We start from the raw sequence: 23,205 nt of genomic DNA on the forward strand, positions 1-23,205 counted from the left end.
ATCCAGGCTCTTTTCAATTTCTCAAGTAAAGAAAACCTGAGTCTTCTTTACTCAGTCAAAATTTCATTCCTGATAGACAATTTCCAACACACAAGAGTTCTGAGAAAGAAATTTCTAGATGACAAATTGACCAATATAGTAGTAAACATAGACACTAAGGCAAAAGATTGGCAATGATCATTGGGCTCATTTAATTGCAGGACTAAAACTAATCCAATTGTGGAAATCATGTGTACAAATAGACTATCATAAACCATCACTATGTCAAACCATCACCATTATCAAGAAGTAAATGGGAGAGAAGGGAGAAGTATTAAACTAATTAAAAAGCACCAAACAGACCAATAGCAACCACAAAAAAAAAGAGCAAGAATATGGTATTAATATCATATTAATTCAAGGAAAAAGCACTATAATAGTAAGGATTTCAATTCATAAAAATTTCACAGTCACATAGAACAATGTATGAATAGATGCAAAACCCAAACTCATGAAATAAAAACTACAAGGAAATTTTTAGTAACATTTTGGGAGTTAGATTTTTAATTAATTTATCTATTTTGCTGGTGGCATTTCAAGTAGACCAAAAATAAATACAGCTATGGAAGTCCAAAATTATGTAATATATAAAGTGTATCTAGTTGATACATATCTTCAGAAATAGACCTCAGATCTTTACAGAGAATCATTTTCCTAGGAAACTGAGATTCCATAATCAAAGGTTCTCAGTAAGTACCCAGAAATGTAGGCATGGGATATTATCAGTTACATGTGCATTATACGGAGATATTCAAATCACAGTTTCCAGAAGAGTTTGAAGGATGCAGGAAATTATAAAGTCTTACTTGAGAATTTAGGGGGGAAATATTTCTGAAAGACCTGACAACATCCTTACATTGAGAAAGCAGTATCTTTAGCAGCCTGCTCTTCTGACAAAATGTACTGCTCCATGTAGACATGAGTAGATAAATTGCCTCCTTTGTTGGGGTTTCTTGGTCAATCCTGCTGCTTTGTCTTTACAAAAACTATGCAACTATGTGTTTTTGAGTTTAATTCCAAATAATTGAAAGGGTAACACCAAAAACCAACTAGAATTCATATCAATAGTTCAAAGATGACTGATTCAATATTAAGACTCAATAAGCACAATTTACTATAGCTATAGAGAAAAGATTATAACTATTGATACTGAAAACTAATTTGATCAAAGTCTACATTCATACTAGATAAGATTGCTAATGGACTGAGGGTTGGAGGGGAGTGGGATGAGGAGATGGAGTAACTGGTGATGGACATTAAGGAGGGCACATGATGTAATGAGCACTGGGTATTATACAAGACTCATGAATCACTGACCTCTATCTCTGAAACAAATAATACATTATATGTTAATTAATTGATTATAAATTCAAAATAAAAAAGGAAAAAATAAAACAAAGGAGACATTTAAAAATGACATAATTTAAATCTCCATCAATATCATGGTAATATAATAGACAGTATATATTATTCAAAAAAATTGCTAAGGGATACACTTTTTTTTAAGGATTTTATTTATTTATGTATTTATTTATGTATTTATGTATTTATTTATTTATTTGCCAGAGAGAGAGAGAGCAAGCAAAGCAGAGGTGTGGCAGGCAAGGGAGAAGGAAGCTTTCTCCTAAGCAAGGAACCTGATGTGGGACTCGATTCCAGGACCCTGGGATCATGACCTGAGCCAAAGGCACTTAACTGACTGAGTTACCCAGGCGTCCCATATACTTTCTTAATATGTTATATAGATTATATAGATAAAGGCAGTTCCTCCTAATATGTGTATATAAATGTTGATATATATGTAATATATAAACATATCTATATGTGCATACATATATCTTATGTAAAAAAGAATTTGTATTAAAGTTGAGAATAAGAAAATTGACTACTATCACTTATATTTAATATTTTTGTGAATGTACTAGTTATTGGAATTTATGTGAGAAAGCAAGTATAAAAACTGGAAAGGAAGAGACAAAGTTGAAATTGTTTATAATAATACAGTAGAAAAGCTCAGAAGAACCACATAAAAAATTATCACAAGGGTGCCTGGGTGGCTCAGTGGGTTAAAGCCTCTGCCTTCGCTCAGGTCATGATCCCAGGGTCCTGGGATCGAGCCCCACATCGGGCTCTCTGCTCTGCGGGGAGCCTGCTTCCTCCTCTCTCTCTCTGCCTGCCTCTCTGCCTACTTGCGATCTCTGCCTGTCAAATAAATAAATAAAATCTTTAAAAAAAAATTATCACAAGCAATAAGAGATTTCAGTAAGGTGGCTGGTGCTAAATCAATATACCAAAATTATATACACATCATATATATTACATTTGTAAAATGCTTGTTAGGAAAGATGATGGAGAAATGTTTTATTTATAATAGCCACACAATCATACCTGTGAATAATCTAAACAAGAAATACAGCAGCTTTTTATGAAGAGATATTCATAATGTTACCAAAGGATCCAAAATGAGACTTGAGTTTTTAGAAAGGAATGCCTTGTTGTTGGATAAACAGATTTAATATTAGAAGAAATCTCAGCAAATCCTAAATCAATGCGCAAGTGGTGATTCCTGCCATGTACCAATAGGCTATTCTTCATTAGTGCTAGACAAACTGACTCTAAAATTCATGTGGATAAATGAATGTTTAAAATCAGCTAGGAAATTTTTGAGAAGAAACTAATCAGGTGGACTTGAATACTAATGATACTCAAGCATATTATGAAACATTATAAATCTTAATAATTAAAATAATAAAGTACCGATTCAAAAATAGAATTAAAAACAAACAAATAAGAGTCCAGAAACAAATGCAAATATGTATGGATATTTAGTACATGATAAAAATGTCATTTTATATCAGTCAAGAAAAGGTAGATTAATAATGGTGCTGGGCAATTGGTTAGGCACATTAAAAAAATTAACTTCTATACCAACCTCATTTCTTATACCATAATTTCAATTGAAGCAAATAATTAAATTAGGACTATGAAAGAAGAGAAGAAAGAGGAGAGGAAGAGGAAGAAAAAAACTTACAAAATTATTAGAAGAAATTTGATTTTCCTTTTTTATATTAAAAATTGTTTTGAAATGGGAAAGACCTCTATAAATATTAAATAAAAATCACAAGAATTGAGACCACCTGCATCAATATAATTAATTGTTAGGGTTGAAAACTAAGACCACCTGTGTTAACATAATTTAACTGTTCCATGAAATTCTCACTTAAGAAGATAAAACTAAAAATCAATAAATAACTTCACTGTTTGCTTTTGGAAATTCTTGCGAATCAATTCATCTGGACAAACAGTTTGCTCACCTAGTTGAGCAGCTTACTTAGTGGGGCAATAATGTGCTCACCAAGATCTACTACAATAATACCCTTGCTTTGTTGTATATCATTATGAACTTTGCCCAATTCTGACCAGTGCTCCTCCTTGAAAAATACAACTTATTTGAGTATAGACCAAAATACCCTCTGAATACCATTTCTTGACAACTCCTTTTGAGAGGCCACCAAGTTTTCTCAGGGTCATGTTTTCCTTTGCTATAGTAAGTTTATTAAATTCAGGTTTACTTGATCAAGAAGTTTTCTGGTAGTCCAATATGGACAATTGATGACCCAAAGCCATTTAAAAACCTGAAACGGAAAACAATAGGCAAAATTGAAAGGAAACTGGTAAAGTGGGGCAGTGTTTTGGATACTCGTCATAGACAAAATGCTATTTACCTAAATACTGAAGCCCTAACAAACTGATGAGTAAAAAAAAAAAAAGAATTGGAAAGCATTACATACGTAAAAAAAGTTCACATTCAATGAAAAAAGCTTTAAAATACATGAAAATAAGCTCAACATAAATTATATTACCATAAATGCATATTAAAACCATAAGGAAATTCTATTTTTCACTTTTCAGATTGGCGAAGATTAAAAAGTCATGTAGCTGTGGGGAGACAATATTGTTGCAGCTTCTATGGAGTGCAACATGGCAATATTTATTACGATTTTAAATGCATATGGGCTTTGACCAAGGAATTCTACTTCTAGGAATCTGTCTTCCTGTTATATTCCTTTTTTTTTTTTAAGATTTTAAGATTTTTTTTAAGATTTTAAGATTTTTTTTTTTTTAAGATTTTATTTATTTATTTGACACAGAGAGAGCGCAAGTGGGGGGAGCAGCAGGCAGAGGGAGAAGAGAAGCAGACTCCCCACTGAGCAGGGAGCCCAATGCGGGAATGGATCCCAGGACCCTGGGACCATGACCTGAGCCGAAGGCAGTTCTTTTTTTTTTTTTTTTTTTTTTTAAAGATTTTATTTATTTATTTGACAGACAGAGATCACAAGTAGGCAGAGAGGCAGGCAGAGAGAGAGGAAGGGAAGCAGGCTCCCCGCTGAGCAGAGAGCCCGATGTGGGGCTCGATCCCAAGACCCTGGGATCATGACCTGAGCTGAAGGCAGAGGCTTAACCCACTGAGCCACCCAGGCGCCCCCCGAAGGCAGTTCTTTAACCAACTGAGCCACCCTGGCACCCCCAGATATATTCCTATAAGGGGAAATATATATATATATGGTATATATATATATGAGGTATATATATATATGAGGTGTATATATATATATATATATATGAGGTATATATATATATGAGGTATATATATATGAGGTGTGTGTGTATATATATATATATATATATATATGGTTACTCATTGTGGCTGTTTCTGGAAATAATAAATGATTAAAACCTTTGAAATATCCATTATATGGTACATACAATAAAAAGTGACATATCTGAAGACAGCTATTATAAATAGTAAGATATGTCCTAATGTCCAAAGTATGTTAAATTAAAAAATGATTACACAGGAGTATGACTTTTATGCAATGATTTTAGCAAGAAAGCACATAGATAGTTATTCAAAAGATCTATGTAAAAGCTGTTGCTACTACTGAAGTTAACTAAATGGTTTGGAGACAGAAGTAGCTTCCCCTGCAAACTCTTTTGAACCTTTTGTCTGGAAATATGCATTTATCATTAACCATCCCTTCATCCTAATGAATTAGCAAAAGGGAACTTTTTCAATAAAAACTCTGTAAGGGATTGTAACATTGAATAGTTTCACTTTGAAACTTAAATGGAATACAATAAATTTAAAGGGAACAAGAGATCTTTTTTCTACTTCTGCATGGTGGACAGAGGGCACAGGCACACTGAGAGTGCAGAGAAGGGAGGCTACTCCCATCGAGCACATTTGCAGCAGGATGTCAGTGCCCAGGTGGAGACTGATGGATTCATGGGGCTGAATGCACTGGTAGGGCAGCTTTATATAGGCAACCAAAAATTTATCCATGGATCCCAGAAAAGAGAGATCTCAGCAGGAGAATGGTAAGAAGGTGAATTCACCTTTATGCTATCAAGACTGTTTATGAATGGATGGAATCCCTCTACCTTACCTCAGGGTAACCCCTGAAACTGGGGACACATGGCAGGAGACCGGAGGTTTTGTAAAAGCAAGTTGAAGGATAGTGTTAATGTTTGTGTTACTTGAGCATTAGTGTGGTCCGGGGATAGAGAGTCATGGTAGGGCACATAGAGTAACAAATTATAATTATTTTCAAGTAGTTTTTAACAATAGAAAAATGTATGTCAGAATTATCTAGGAGCTCATGCTTGGGGCCAAGTCCTCAGATATCAGGACATTTTAAAAGAATTAATAAAAAATGTCTCCTACAGGCAAAAGAAGTACACGATAAACTTAAGGATATTATTGTTTCTAAACCAAATGTTCAGGATTGAGTTCCACACAAGTTGTTTCTGAATAACTCCCCTTCACTGAAGAAGGAATGGCTAGTAGTAGGAGTTATAGGAAACAAACAGATGGCATTTAAATATTTCATCAGTTTCCCACTCCCGCCTACTTATTCAACTTTATTTTACTTTTATCTTCACTATTCTACCAACCTCAATGCTCCTTGCTTCAGTCATACTATTCTTCCGAGTCCTTGTTCAAAGTCATTTTGCCCTAGGAGTGTGACTGCCAGTAGTCGCTGGAGCCCTTCCTCCCAGTAAGCTCTGCTCGCTGGAAATCCAGAACAAGCAGCTGCAGGAGTGTCTACAAAAGCTGCCCAGCACCACAGGAGCAGCACATTCCTTTACTGTCCCTTTGCACCACAAGTCTGCATAATATTAGGGCTTAAAACAAACAGTACCCTAGGAAGATTATTAGTTTGGAAAATCAAACAATAGGCAACGTGAAATTAATTAATTCCCTATCAGGTAAACACTACATTAACGTTGAAGCATAATATGAAGAATTAGATGGAGTGATAATTTTAGCCTATAGTCAATTTTGTTTTTCTAAATTACTTCAGTATTTATTGCCTCTACCACTCTTGAAATTAAAGGCAAAAAGCGCTTTTAATTTTTTTTTTGTTGTTTTGTATTTGCTCAATTTATATTTGTGGCTTATTTCATATGCCAGTTTTCTGTGGAAAACCTTTTGAACTAATAAGATTAAATTTTTCTATTAAAGCATATTGTATTGAAAAAAATACTTTTATGCAGAAAGTATACAGAGAATACTTCTTCTTATTGGTAAATTCTGACCTAATTCTTTATTAAGTGGTCTCCATTCATCATAGACACTACATGAACTGGATCTGTGTCCTGATTTGAAACACATATCCTCTGAACTTGGGTGAAAGTGTTCTCCAAAATGCATCACCCGGAACCTCAGAATTTGTCCTTATTTAGAAATGAGAAGGCTTGGGGCGCCTGGGTGGCTCAGTGGGTTAAAGCCTCTGCCTTCGGCTCAGGTCGTCGAGCCCCACATTGGGCTTTCTGCTTGCCAGGGAACCTGTTTCCTCCTCTCTCTCTCTGCCTGCCTCTCTGCCTACTTGTGATCTCTGTCTTTCAAATTAAAAAAAAAAAAAAAAATCTTAAAAAAAAAAAAAAGAAATGAGAAGGCCATGGGAAGATATACTGACAAGAAAGTCAAGTGAACACAGAGGCAGAGATTGGCGATAGGTATATAAGACAAGGAACACAAGCGACCACCACATGCAAGGACAGAAGCATGAGACAGTTTTTGTCTCACAGTCTTGAATTCAGACTTCTGTTGTCCAGTACTGTGAGAGTATCAATTTCTGTTTTAAGTGAACTGATTTGTGGTGCTTCGTTACAACAGCCCTGAAAGAGTAAGACAGATTTTGGTCCCAGGGAGTTGGGTACTGCTGTAACAAAATACCTAAAACTATGGAAGTGGCTTTGGATTTGGGTATGGGTAGGGGAACCTCTAGAAAAAGCCTATGTTATCTTGAAGTGAAGATTGGTAGAAATATGGATGTTAAAAGTGGTTCTGGTGAAGGAGCAGGTGAAAGTGAAGACAATGGTAGAGAAAGTTTCTATCATCTTAGAGAATACATGAACAGAATGCTTATCAGAAAGAGAATGCCAGTAGATGTATGGTTATTACAGGTGCTTTAGTGAGTTTTCTGAAGGAAATGAGAAACATGTTAGCAGACCCTGGAGGAAAGGCGATTCTTGATTCTTGTTATTAAGTGGCAGAGAGCTTAGTTGAATTGTGTTCTAGTGTTGGGTGGAAAGTAGAAATTGTGGGCAATGATCTTGGATATGTAGCTGAGGAGATTTCTAAGCAAAGTATGTAAAGTGTGGCTTGATTTCTCCTCACTGTATATTGTACAATGCAAGGGGAGAGAGGTGAATTGAGAAACAAACTATAAAGCAAAAAGGAACCAGAGCTTGATTTGGAAAATCCTCAGGCTATTCATATTATAAAAAGTGTAAAGCATTCAGTGGAGAGAACTTGAAGACTGAACAACATTTTGGTGAAGAAATTAGGTGTGTGACTCATGGATCCAATGGACACTCTCAGCAGAAGTCAGGAATAGAGATGGGATTACCCAGAAAGAACCTGTAGAAAATTATCCAAGAAAAGAACATGTGGAATAACCCGTGGAAAATCCTGCTAATGGTGTGCATCCTTTTGATGTACATGGAAGATGGACAGCACTTTTGAGATTACCATTGTTTTTTTTTACCAACAGAAATACTAATAGCCTGGACTGAAAGAGACAGAAGGAAGAATGACTCTGAGTGTGGCCCAGAGACCATGCCAGCAGGAGACTTTGACAGGCCCAGAGAGTAAAACATCCAGTCACAGTGGATTATTCTCAGGCCTTGAAACCTAATGGAACTTCCCCTGCTGAGCTGTGAACTTGCTTTGCACCAGTGAACACTTTATTCCTTCCATGTTCTTCCTTTTAGAATAAGAATATCTGTTGTAGGCTTGTCCCACCTTATTTTGGAAGCAGACAACTTGTCTTCCAGTTTTACATGTCCACAACCAAGGAGGAATTTTGCCCCAGGATAGATCATACCCAGAGTCTCAACCATACTTGACCCCAAATGATGGGATTTGGAACTCTTTGAGTTGCTAATTTGGGATGTAGTGTTAATATAGGAATGGGTTAAGAATTTCAGGGATGTTGGGATGGGATGAATGTCTTACATGTGGGATAGATGTGAATTTGGGGGAGACAGAGAGCATACTACATGTGGTTGAGTAATATCCGCCTCCAAAATTCATGTCTACCTGGAACCTAAGAATGTGACCATATCTGGAAATAGGATTTTTGCAGATGTAATTGGTTAACATAAAATAAGGCCATATAGGATTAGGGTAGGCCCTAAATCCAATAACTGGAGTATTTACAAGAAGGTCGTGTGAAGGTAGAGGCAGAGATTGGAGTGGTACATCTAGAAACAAAGAACACCAAAGATTGCCAGGAACCACCAGAAACTAGAAGAGAAGCATGAGACAGTTTCTCTGTCATCAGGACTTCCAGAAGGCATCAACCTTATCAACACCTTGAATTAACACTTCTAGCATCCAGAACTATGAAAGAATGAATTTCTGTTGTCTTAAGCCATTGAATCTGTGGTACTCTGTTATGGCATCCCCAGGAAACTGTCATACCCCCTAAAAGAAAATACGCCATATATGCATTTTTTATATTCAATTTAGTTTTATTATAATGCTAAAATTTTTGCCTCTGCTGATTACCATTATTGAGAGCAACTAACATTTATTGAACATTTCTGAATTTCCAGGCACTATGCAATTAATGATCTTCACAACTACTATGAAACAGGCATTAATCCCTAGTTTACAGATTAGGACATTCTAATCTGTATGGAGGGCTTATAGGATTAAGTAGAAGAATCAATATTTAAATATTTTTATTTATGTTTACTTATGTTTATTAATCATGTTTTATGATTGGTATCTGTTTAACTGCCATGTTTATAATCTACCTATGAATTTATAAGGAGAAAAAATGAATTATGCTAACATATAACAAGATTTTAACTCACACAGAACAAAAAACACTCATCCTTTATCAGTGTGCAATCTATATGTATTTAATTTTCCTCTCCAACCCAGCAAGATGTTGCCCAATGTGTCATCAATCAGGATGAACTTACAAATTCACTTAGAAGTGTGAGCACATTCAAGTGTGCCATATAGTCAATTCCTTTTTCAATGAACCTTCTCTCTGACACCGCAAAGCTTTTATGTTTAAGCGAGTCTAATGACAAGACCATTACTTCAGGTATTGACCAAAACTTGCAAATAGAAGAGCAATAAGGAGGTTCTCCTAAACGTGTTATTACAAAGTGGAAGCAGTTGGACAAATGCATTCCTCTTTTTTAAGTAGAATTTGCCTTTTGCTCTATATTAGTTCATATTTATGAACTTTAATGAGATTGATTTATAGCAGAGCAATTCTTATGTTTTAAAAGTGTCTCTATTATAATGATGCTACCAACTATAGTGCTGTGACACGTCATTAAAAGTAAAATAGGAATGTTCGGGTTAAGAAGGAGGATCGTGTGGCTTACCTCAAACTTCAGCTGCATCCAACACTGGAATTCAGACCTGCTGGGTATGGTAGGGGAACAGAGGACTGGAGAGGCTTCTGAGGGAGAATTTATTTTAAGGAATAAGAATCCTCTATTAATAAAACATTAGCTCTAAGATGGGAGATGTTTTAGTTTGCTAAGGCTTTCATAACAAAGTAACCCAAATTGGCTGGCTTAGTGCAACAGAAATTTATTTTCTCAGACTTTTGGAGGCTGAAAATTTGAGATCAATATGCCAGCAAGGTTGAGTTCTTCTAAGACCTCTCTCCTTGGCTTGTGAACGGCCATCTTCTTCCTGTGTCTTCACATGGTCTTTTTATTTTTTTTTTAAGATTTTATTTATTTATTTGACAGACAGAGATCACAAGTAGGCAGAGAGGCACAGAGGAAGCAGGCTCCCTGCTGAGCAGAGAGCCTAATGCGGGGCTCGATCCCAGGACCCTGGGATCATGACCTGAGCCGAAGTCAAAGGCTTTAACCCACTGAGCCACCCAGGTGCCCCTTCACATGGTCTTCTATCTGTATGTGTCTGTGTCCAGATTTCCTACAAGGACATCCATCATATTGGGAGAAGGCCAACCCTAGTGACCTCATTTTACCTTAAGCCTTTAAACAGTCACATCTGAAGTACTTGGGGTTAGAACTTCAACATATAAATTTTGGGGAGATACAATGTGACTCACAATAGGAGAGATGATTCTAAGTACTATACTGTACTTGTCAAAAAATTAGTCCCTGACCCAGATGCCCATAGATTTATATGTAATTCCTCTGGAGGGTTTGAGAGATGAAGACTATAAAACACTGTAAAAGCCCTGTGATAAAACATAACAGCAGAAGCGAGTAAAGCATTCCTTACTTCTTCATTACCTGTGGAAAATGCACTGGGTTCAGAATGTTAGAAATGCTGAAGGAATAAAAATTTCCACTGACTCTAGCAAGACTCAGCTGTCAATGTTTCCTCCCCTAACTATTGCTAAATCCAGTTAGTTAATGAATATCTGATAAACCATGGATTCAGTACTGTGGGCCCTGCATCATGTTCTATGATTAACATAACTTCAATTTTTCATACTTTTCAAGAATTCAGTGAAAATTCTCTGAAAAAACTGGATTTTACTTGACCATCCTCAAATTTTTTTTTCGTAAAGTATTTAAGCATCTTTCTATCCACAAAACCATCATGGCTGTTTCTATATTTCAATAAAAGGCTTGAGCTAATGGCTCTTTTTTCTTCTTCCACAAAGAACCACTTTGGCTCCATTTCATGAGGTCTCCATTTCAGCAGGGCTGCAAGTTTCTGGCAAAGGAAGAAGCAGCAATAATGCCCACAAAAGTGCTAGCTGCAGCAAGAGAGATTGGTAAATGTGATGCCAATGCCTGATGGAGACAGTTCAGCCATGGGGAACAGACTGTGAGTCAAAGTGCCTTCCTACAGTTTTCAAAACAATTGTCTTGGTAATAGACATTCCTCTGGGAAACTGAATCTGGAGAAGAGAAAGAAGGTAGAATCCATGTGGTTGGTTATAGGCCTTATCGGTGAGTATATACAAAGTAAACTTTGGGAATAAAGGTATGTTTTAGGATACTTTAACAGGGACTGAAATTTCACTGACAGCAAGATGAGGGGACAGTTGATATAAATAGGCTATTATAACTAACGCGACCTAGGGCAGCAATTTTGTATGATTACTATGAATGATGTTTTCTAGAGTTGTGTTCCAGGGGTACCATTCTGCCAAAATTTATATTCTGCCATATTACACATTCATAGTATATTCCACAGGAATGGTTGTCTGGAACGGTCAGTGCAACTGCTCATGTCTGTGGAATATGACCTAATTTTAAGTACTAATTTGGGTTGCCCTTAAGAAACACCTTAGAGGTGCCTGGATGGCTCGGTCGGTTAAAGCCTCCACCTTCGGCTCGGTTGTGATCCTGGGGTCCTGCGATTGAGCCCCGCATTGGGCTCTCTGCTCAGCGGGGAGCCTTTTCCCCCACCCCCCGCCTGCCTCTCTGCCTACTTGTGATCTCTGTCAAATAAATAAATAAAATACTAAAAAACAAAGAAACACCTTAGATGCACATGTCAATTTTTCTAGTTTACAATATATTTTCACATGTATAATTACATTTTTATCTTTTTACCCTCATAAACTCTATTAGGTAAACATATCATTTATATCTAATGGGAAAGAAATTCAGGAATTATTTTGCTATTTCTATGATAATATATTGCAATAGCATAATTTCTACTCCATTGTAAGTGCTCGATAAACATCTGATAACCATGGAATTATTCATGCATAATATAAACCTATGAAAAATATAAGTTCAAATAGAGATTTAATTATGATAAAATAGATGTTTTAGATCTTCACGTATGTGATAACTGTATTCATGGTCAGCCACACAAATAAGAGTGGAGAGCACCTGTGTTTTTCAATTTCATGAAGATAAAAAAAGATCCCCAGGGTTTCTAAATTGCACCACACTCAAGTGCAAGTAAATGACATTGTACTTTTTTTCTTCTAGTCGGACTGATAAGGGAGATAGAATTAGAAAATAGCTTTCCCATTTCAAGATTAAAATCCATTCATTCATTTAACAAATATGTATCGAACATATGTATTGAACATATGAATATGTTTACTATGTTCAAAGGTTGTTCTTTATACTGATGAGTTGTCATTGGAAAAAAGATCCCTGCTTCTAGAGACCTTAGGTTCTGTATTTAAATGCTTCCTCTTAGGGTTTGCATTATAGTGACTTAACTTTGGAAATCATCATGTAGTTACTTATTTAATTTTATAGTTAAAGATAATATATGAGTCATTCTTGTCTTCTTGCAAATGGCAGAATTCCAACTTGAACTAACTCTAAAGGAAAAAAAAAAAAAAAGAGTTTATTGGATAAACATGCCTGAATACATGAACTCGTGTTGAATCGAGAGGTCTCTGTCTTTCCCAGTATTTTTTTCTATTTTCCCTTGCATTGGCCTTGTTTGCTAGAGGGCTGTCTACACAGGGACTTCTAGACCTCCAGGCTTACATTATACCAGTTTAGCAATCCTAGGGAAAGGACATCTCTTTTCCAAAGAAAGTCTCAGGAATTAACTGTTGCTGGTCATAATTGTTCTCTAAGTACTTTATGGATAAATCACTGACATCCAGGCAATGGTTTCATCTCTTATGCCAATGGAGGGACTTATCTCATCTGAATAACATAAACTCTTAAAAGATTGAAAAAATGGTGTTTTGTTACCAAAAAAGTGGAATTTAATGATGCATACTGAAATTAAGTGACTGTACAGTGAAATTAAGTGACTTTGGAAACAGAGCCAAATTGGGTCGTAGATTTCCAAGTCCTAGGCCAGAATTTTTCAATTGTATTTCACTGTCAGTTTTTATTATGGAGAGTAAATAAGATCATGAGCTTAATTGTTCTTTGAAAAAGTAATAATGTGCTGAATAAATAGCTATTATACATAATCCCTAGGCAATAATCTTGAAAGTTCCAGATGTCCTGATTTAATTTGTACATTTAAAGTACATTCAATCTGAGTGAATGTATTAATAAAGTTATTTGGAAAATATGCTATAATTAGTGGATTTTTTATTCAATAGGTCTTGACAAAGACTACTTGAAGATGATAAAATCTTCTGGACTAAGAAAATAAAAAGTTCTCTCTAAAGTGAAGACTGAGAAGTGTTTGGGCAATGTTTCTTTTCCAGTGGGTCTGCAGGGCTTTCCCATAAAGCTCTTTAAAATGACTCTTTATGTGGTCCCTTCGCTCAACTCCTGCCAGGCTGAGTACTATCAAACTTCACCATGATCAACTCCTTGGTTTGGAAGCTCTCTTCCCAATTCTCTGACCTACTTTTCTCCTAGGGGAAAGCATTAATCTTTTATTGCTTCCCCAAGAAGAACCATATTCTTATCTTTTCTAAAAATACATTTTCTTCTTATCTGGCAAGAGACGTATATGGCCTAGTAAATTCAGATTTGGAAACATCACAAACCTAAAACCAGTTCTTCTTTCCTTGAGGACAAGAAAAAGCTTAATTTTAAAAATTTGTAAAAGTGAGAAGAAATTCTGTGTTCCTTTCTTTTAACATAACAAAAGAAAAAGAAAATACAGTTGTGTTCTCATATTAAGACAGTTTGAATCATTTATAATAATAAGCATATGTTATAATTTTTTGAAAATGTAAGTAATTTTTCCACTATAAATTAAGAGGTTTTCAAGAAATCTCTTGGAAGTTTAACTTTCTCAACATAAACATGTCCCTTACAAAATATTTACATAATCCAAATTCATTAATCTAAGGGGAGTATTTACTTGAAAAACTGGTCTTACTATAATTAAACTTTGGCAAGCCAGAACTTGGATGAAGTATGTAATGGAGCCCTAAATATTTAGAATAGAAAGTGACGTTAGAAATTGTGAGGTCTCTCCAAAACATTTTATAGGTCAAGAAACTATTCAGAGTAATGGTTTATCTAAGCATATAATTACAAATATCAATTTTCAAGTACACCATAGTATATATACTGTTCAAGTTTGTTTCAAGAATATAACAATTACTTGTTGATTGTTTTATTTTTTAGTATGTTGAACTTTTTCCTATAAATTATTCAAGATGAAATCACTTCCTAAAAAGTGCGTATTGCATATAATGAAAAACTTCAGTGTTCCAGAAATTATTTCCTTCATTATTTCCCAAGAAATTATCCCACAGCCACACCATTTATGAGAAACAAACACATAAACTCTATATTCTGTGAAAGCTGGAGGAGCTAACACTTAAAATCCAAAATGAGTGGAAAGAATGTCCATAGAAGTAGATATTTATCAGGGAAGTCATGCAAACAAGGGGAAGTAGTTGAAATATATCTAGCAGATAATGCCACACCTGCAGCCCAAGAGGTCCAGCAAAAAGTTTCTCTTTGAAGAAAAAGCAAAATACTCAGCTAAGGTGCAAAAACTGAATACTTCACTGCTAAACAGGATCAAGAGGGAATTGGATAGAAACAGATGACACAGGAATAAATGAGAACTTATATCTGCAACTATAATCATAGGAAACCATTTGCTCTGTGAGAATAAGAAGAAAAAATTCATTGCTTGATGGGGTGGGGAAAGTACTATACTGTTTCCTATTATCACTGGCAAAGAATAGGGTCAAAAAACTCAAAATTAAAAATCCTGGATCATAGGGGCACCTGGGTGGCTCAGTTGATTAAATGGTCAACTCTTGGTTTCAGCTAAAGTCATGATTTCAGGGTCATGAAATTGACCCCCAGGTTGAAGTCGGCTTCAGATTCTCTGTCCAACTCACATGTGTGCCTGATAGCTATCTATCTATCTATCATCTATCTATCTATCTATCTATATATCTAATCTGTCTCAAACAAACAAACAAATAAATCTTTAAAAAAATCCTGGATCATAGGAAAATCTCTAGTTAGCCTGAAGCACATCCTTACACCAACAGAAATATAAACTTTCTGCAAAGAAGGAATTCCACAAGACAAGAGGGGAGAGAGAATAAGATAGCATCACCATAGGGTGGACAAAACATAGTAGCCTAAATATTTCTTCTTAGATTTTAATAACTAAATAATAATGATCACCATCCAGTAATAGTGAACCCAACTTCTGAAGATCCTCCTTGCTGACAGGTTTTTAAGCAGAGTGTTGAAGGTGTGGCCTGGTTTCTCCCTACTGCTTATAGTAAAATGCAAGCTGAAAGAGATACGCTGAAGGAAATGTAACTTGAAGATTTGGGAAATTCTACCCATATTGCAAAAAATAGAAAGCATATTCTGGAGAGAATACCAAAGATGTGGCTGGAAAATCCTTTGTTAAAAACAATCATGGGTGACTTTGGAAAACAGTGTGGAGATTCCTCAAAAAAATTAAAAATATAACTTCCCTATGACCCTGCAATTGCACGCTTGGGTATTTACCTCAAAGATATTGATGTAGTGAAAAGAAGGGTCATCAGTATCCCAATGTTCATAGCAGCAATGGCCACAGTCGCCAAACTGTGGAAAGAGCAAAGATGCCCTTCAATGGACAAATGGGTAAGGAAGATATGGTCCATATATACAATGGAGTATTATGCCTCCATCAGAAAGGATGAATACCTAACTTTTACATCAACATGGATGGGACTGGAAGAGATTATGCTGAGTGAAATAAGTCAAGCAGAGAGAGTCAATTATTATATGATTTCACTTACTTGTGGAGCATAAGGAATAACACAGAGGACATTGGGAGATGGAGAGGAGAAGAGAGATGGGGGAAATTGGAGGGCGAGACAAAGCATGAGAGACTGTGGACTCTGAGAAACAACCTGAAAGTTTGGGAAGGGAGGGGGGTGCAGGGTTGGGTAAGCCTGGTGGTTGGTATTATAGAAGGCACATATTGCATGGAGTCCTGGGTGTGGTGCATAAACAATGAATTTTTGGAACACTGAAAAGAAATAAAATAAAATGAAAAACAAACAAACAAACAAACAAACATGGGTAGAGCAGAATGGGTGGCTAGAGAGATTCTAAGCAAGAGAAGGACTCGGTATACCATAGCTAACTTGAAGATGCAAGGAGTTGGGAGAGCAGCCTTTAGGACTTGAAAATGACCTGTCACCAACAGCCAGAAAGAACATGGGGACTGCAGTCTTACACCCATGAGGAACTGAATTCTGCCAATAAGAATGTACTTGCAAGCAGATTCTTCCCAAGAGTCTTCAGATAAGAACCCGGTCAAGCTAAGTTTTTTTAAAAAGATTATTTATTTATTTATTTATTTGATAGAGAGAGAGAGAGTGACAGAGGGAACACAAGCAGGGGGAGTTGGAGAGGGAGAAGCATGCTCCCCACCAGGCAGAGAGCCTGGGGGTGGGGCTTCATCCCAAGACTGAGGGATCATGAGCGGAGCCGAAGTCAGATGCTTAACAAGGTGCCACCAAGGTGCCTTCGAGCTGAAATTTTTTAACAACATATTAATTATTCAATCAGCAAATATGAGGAACATAAAGAAAATATTAAGAACATCAAAATTTAGTATGGGACAACAAAAAAATTAAAAAAAACATGATAGAAGCACTCATGGATATGCAAACATAAATTAGGTTTTTAAAAATCTTTAATAATGGGGCGCCTGGGTGGCTCAGTGGGTTAAAGCCTCTGCCTTCGGCTCAGGTCATGATCCCAGGGTCCTGGGATCGAGCCCCGCATCAGGCTCTCTGCTCAGCAGGGAGCCTGCTTCCTCCTCTCTCTCTGCCTGCCTCTCTGCCTACTTGTGATCTCTCTCTCTCTGTCAAATAAATAAATAAAAATAAAAAAAAAATAAAAATAAAAAAAAATAAAAAAAATAAAAATCTTTAATATTACTATATTTGCCATGTTTAAGAAAATAGATAAACATACAATATAAATATAATAAAAAGACAAACCAGAGAATTTTATTAGAAAACCATAGACAAAATCAGTTAAAATTCTAGACTTGAGAAATAAAATATGTAAAATCAGAAATCGTTGTTATTTTGGTTTAACAGCAAACTACAAACAACAGAAAACAAATTTAAGAATTGACAAAAAAAATAGAAAATATACAAACTGAAGCACAGATAAGTGAACTAAAAGGAAAAATTTAAAGCATTGGATTAAGGTGGAATAAAGTGAAAAGTCTTAACAGAAGTTTAGTTAGAAAATCAGAAGGACAAAAGCAAGAGAATGGGACAGAAATAAAAGCTAATGGGCATATGTTTTTAAAAAATTTAAATAAATCCATATTCAGGGACGCCTGGGTGGCTCAGTTGGTTAAGCAGCTGCCTTCGGCTCAGGTCATGATCCCAGTGTTCTGGGATCGAGTCCCACATTGGGCTCTTTGCTTGGCGGGGAGCCTGCTTCTCCCTCTGCCTCTACCTGTGCTCGCTCTCTCTCTCTCTCCCTCTCTCTCTCTGACAAATAAATAAAATCTTTAAAAAAAAAAAAAAAAAAAAAAAAAAAAAAAAAATCCATATTCAAAAACCTATGAAACCCTTATCAAGATAAATATAAAGAATAATAAGTCTAGACATATCATAAGACTGCTAAAAATCAAACCAGAGGCAAAACTTTTTATCTCAACTTTATTGAGGTATAATTGACAAATAAAATTTGCATGTATCTTAGCTCTACAAAGCGGTGATTTGATATCTGTATACATTGTGAAATGTTACCACAATCAAGATAGTCATCAAACCTGTCACTTTACATTGTGTGTGTGTGTGTGTGTGTGTGTGTGTGTGTGTGTGTATCAAGAATATTTAAGTCTACTCTCCTAGCAAATTTCAGGTATACCATACAGTATTATTAGCTATAGTCACTATGCTGTACACTAAATACCTAGAATTTATTCATGTTATAACTGGAAGTTTGTACCATTTGGCCAACATTTTCCCATTTCTTCCACCCACCAGACCCTGGCAACCACCACTCTACTCTCTGTTTCTATGTGTTTGACTTTCTTGGATTTCACACATAAATGAGATAATATAGTATTTGCCTTTCTATATCTGACTTATTTCACTTAGCAGAATGTTCTCCGGGGTCATCTGTGTTGTCACAAGTGACAGGATTTCCATCTTTTTATGGCAGAAGAACATTCCATTGTGTGTGTGTGTGTGTGTGTGTGTGTGTGTGTATACTTACATATATACCACATTTTCTTTGCTCATTCATCCATCAACGAACACAGGTTCTTTTCCTTTCTTGGCTATTGTGAATAATGCTGCAATAAACATAGTGCAGGTATGTCTTCGAGGTACAAATTTCATTTCCTTTGCATATAATATCTAGAAGTGGGATTGCAAGATCATATGGTAGTTCTATTTTTAATCTTTTGAGAAACTTCTATAATGTTTTCCATGATGGCTATACCGATTTACATTTTCATCAACAGTGTACAAGGGCTCCCTTTTCTCCATATCCTTCCCACACTTGTTATCTTTTGTCTTTTTTATAATAGCCCTTTCTCACAGGTATGGTGCTATCTCATTATGATTTTGATTTATATTTCCCTCATAATTAATGACGTTGATTAGTGATAGTTTTGGTTCCAGTGGTGGGCTTCTGTTTCCAGGAAGTTGTCATTTTCTATATGCTTCTCTCACCAGTTTTAGAGGGCAACAGTTTGTCCTGTGATCTCAATTCTCTGACAGATTTAAGAAACTTTGTCATTTTTCAATTTCTTCAGCTTTTTTCCTATCTTAAGGATAGAAATGACGGCTTCCAAGTTCTTTACTCATCATAGCTAACTTTGAAAGTCTTCATCTCTATTTTTGAAGGACATATATCTATTTTTGTTGGCTATATAATTTTGCATTAGAATTTTGTATCATTTTCCTTCAATCCTTTAAAGAGATTATAGGTTATTGTCTAGTTTTTGAACATTTTTACTGAAAAATAGGTGTTAGTTTTTCTTCTGAAGGTGATGTATCTTCTTCTATCTGTATTTAAGATTTTGTCTCTGGCAAATCCACCAACCTCAATCTAACTGCATCTCCTGTAGCAGTCCTGTGACCAGCTACAGCCCTGCTTAGTCATGGTCCAGGGAACGATCCTGCATGTTCAGAAACCCAGCAATAGGCACACCCATTCAGACCCCTAGAATCAATAACATTGGAATGCTTTCCTGCAATTGAGGAATCACAGGAGGTTCAGTGTGGAGTAGCTGGAGAATTAAAAACTCCAGAGGTCCCAGCCTTCTATATGTTTTGCCTCCAGAAACCCTACTAGATTCTCATTCTGATGAATACAGAAAACCTTCATGCCTCCAACAAGGGGTGGAAAGAAACCATTCTGAAATAAGAATACTCTAGTATTCTTTCCTTCATTATGTTCCTGTAACAAAGAGGAGACCTCAAAGAGAACTACTTTCCCAAAGTATTATCTGGCATGAGGAAGGGCAGCCCCTGTAGCCTTCTTGTCTTACCTAAGGGAGGATGAGAAGGCAAAGAAACATTTGTGAAAATCACACCTCAGGGACACTTAAAGGCCAATGTCTAATAATAGATTTAGAGATTCATTGCTTCCCCCAACACCTATATCCACGTCAGTGGAGCATCTGTACTATAAGAGATGATTAAAACAAAACAAAACAAACAAACAAACAAAAAAAAAACTGCAAACCTTAGACCTTATTTAAGAAGTCACTAGAGAAACCTAAAGATAACAGAGGAGACAAACACAAATACACCAGAGGAGATTTTAGTCTCTGACATAGCTACCTCAAACAATAAACACAGCCTAACTTCTAGACAGATAAACAAAACCTCACATCAAAAGCCTGTTTACCTCAGTTCCTTTTACCTGGAACATCATACCAGCTTTAAACAAAAAAATTATAAGGCATACTAAAAGGCAAAAAGGAAAATTAAAAAACAAAAACAAAAAGACAAAACAAAACCCACTGCTGTTTGAAGATACAGAACAGCATTAAAATCCCACCTATGGCAAAGATTTTGAAGTTACTCTATCTGGAATTTAAAATAACTATGATTAACATCTAAGATCTCTAACGGAAAAAGTGGACTGTATGCAAGAATAAATGGCTAACATAAGCAGAGAGATGAAAACTCTATAAAAGAATCAAAAAGAAATTCTAGAAATCAAAAAACTAAAGCAAAAATATAAAATGTAAAATTGTAAAATTTCTGGAAGATAACAGAAAAAATCTAGGTGAACTTGAGTTTGGCAGAACTTATCTTATTTTTTTTTTAAGATTTTATTTATTTATTTGAGAGAGAGAGAGAGAACAAGAGGGGATAGGAGAAGGGGGAGAGGGAGAGGGAGAAGCAGGGTCCCTTCAGACTACCTCAGAAGTTAGTGAGTGAACACTAAAAGAGACACATTATATTATTGTGGTTAATGTTGCTATAAACAATGAATCAAACCCAAAAGCAGCAGTATCAACATTTATTTCTTGAGGACTCAGTTTTGTCATTAGTAGAGTAACTCCAAGGAAAACACTATCGTTTCTCTAAAAACAATTTTATAAATAATATTTAATTCAGTCTAGTGTTCCCATGACATATCCATTAGAACCAGGAGCCACTGAAAATTCAGAAATTGGGTAAAACTCTATTAAAATAGCCCCTGCAGCATTCGTATGTGTTTCAAAGACATTACCCTTAATTACTTTGTTAACTAATACCCTTATATATAGGTTTGAAGATATGACTTCAGCACTATTAATGCTATAGTTACTGTCTTAGAGAATTTGATATTTTCTGCCTGACACACTATCATCTTTGTCTAGCTGGCTTTTAAATTTTGATTAATTTATAAAAAGCTATAATGAACACAACATAAAATTCATATTCTACACTAAGAAAACCCACACTGGTAGCTATATTGATCATCTATAGGATATTACCCTAAAACTTTGCAGCCTAAGCCAACAAATGTTCATTAAATTACAGTTCTCTGTGGGTAAAGTATCTGAATGTGTCTTATCCAAGCACCACTGGCTCAAAATCTATCACAAGGTTGTTCTCAAGCTTCTCAAGCTGTCAACTGTGTCTGTGATCTTATCTGAAAGATCCATCACAGGGAGGGAGTTCTGCCTCCAAGCTCACTCGTGTAGTTCTCGGCGGAACTCAATCCCTCACCCAATAGGTTTATCTACAGGGTTGTCATATAATAAGGTGGCCGACTTGCTTAAGGGTAAACAGTCCAAGAGAAAATGTGAGAGACTATGTCTAAGACAGAAACCACACCTTTTTATAAGCTACTCTCAGAAGTGACATTCCAGCACTTCTACTACATTTTATTTAATACAAGTGATACAGTTAAGCCTACACACAAGAAGGACTTACACAGGGTATGGATACTAGGAAGCAAAGATTATTGGGGACCATCTTAGAAACTCTTTACCCTAGTGCTTGCCATATCCTCTTAGATGAGACTTAAAATAACAACATAGTAAGTCACGCTGGGAGATTGTGGATGTCCTAATTGGACAAAATAAGAAAATGAACGTTATAAACTCTTTTAAATATTATACCAAAGTTTATTGAAGGGTTTATAGAGGCAAGTAAAAATTATTTCTGTTAATCTTTAAGAAATAGAAGTTAAAATGAGAGGCTCTGGAGATAGGCTACAAGAAAATGTTCTGTATTTTAAAAGTATGCAATGAATATAGAAGTTTCCTAGAAGCAAGACACTGAAAACCATGATGCTTTTCACGCTTTTGGTGCTTCTCAAAATATTAAAAGAATGCAGGAATATGGGGCGCCTGGGAGGCTCAGTGGGTTAAAGCCTCTGTCTTCGGCTCGGGTCATGATCCCAGCGTCCTGGGATCGAGCCCCGCATCGGGCTCTCTGCTCAGCAGGGAGCCTGCTTCCTCCCTTCTCTCTCTGCCTGCCTCTCTGCCTACTTGTGATCTGTCAAATAAATAAATAAAATCTTAAAAAAAAAAAAAAAAGAATGCAGGAATAATAACAGGGATCACAAGGAAACCATCATGAGTTCTCTAAATAGAAACAGAGAAATCTGCCTCTTCTCTTCTCCCTCACTTCCTCTCCCCAACCCCTTCTTCTTTTTCTTCTTCCTAAGATGATTTAATATGCAATTAATAATAGTATTGTTACTAGTTCTACTACTGATTAAAAATATACCAATGACATTGATTAATTACTGATAATCTCTCAGGCTCTAATGCAGTGAAAAAGTTTGCTCTCATCAGTTACTCAGTTAAATACTTTTTATTAATAAATATTAGGAGTCCAAAATTAAATTTTCAGGTGATACAGAGTTATGTAACAATAGAAAAATCAGCTATAAAATGTTAATGGGTTTGAACAATGACTCAAATCAAAAGTGGGTATTAATAGAAGTGAAAACAAGATTTTTAAAAACTAGCAATTTTCTCACAGGAATGCGGCTGAAAAGTTTTATGAAAAATGTATTTTGGTAAACCAGGCTCTCCATGAAAAAAAAAAAAAGAAAATTATTGAGAAGATAGTTTTATTGAATTAAAAATTAGACACCAGGAAGCACTGCTGTTGTAGGTTGTAGAGGAACCTGCCTTCTCTAATATTGCTGCAGAGAATGAGTGAGATGTCCTGCCCCTGGAGAAGAAATCCAGATGTGAGGGTTGAGAAAGGCACTGATCTTTGATCTGGATCAATGTTTCTCAAAGTTTTTGATCTTGGGATTCCTTCACTCTTAGAA

The sequence above is a fragment of the Martes martes genome, assembly GCF_963455335.1.
Source record: "Martes martes genome assembly, chromosome: 1".
Taxonomy (NCBI): domain Eukaryota; kingdom Metazoa; phylum Chordata; class Mammalia; order Carnivora; family Mustelidae; genus Martes; species Martes martes.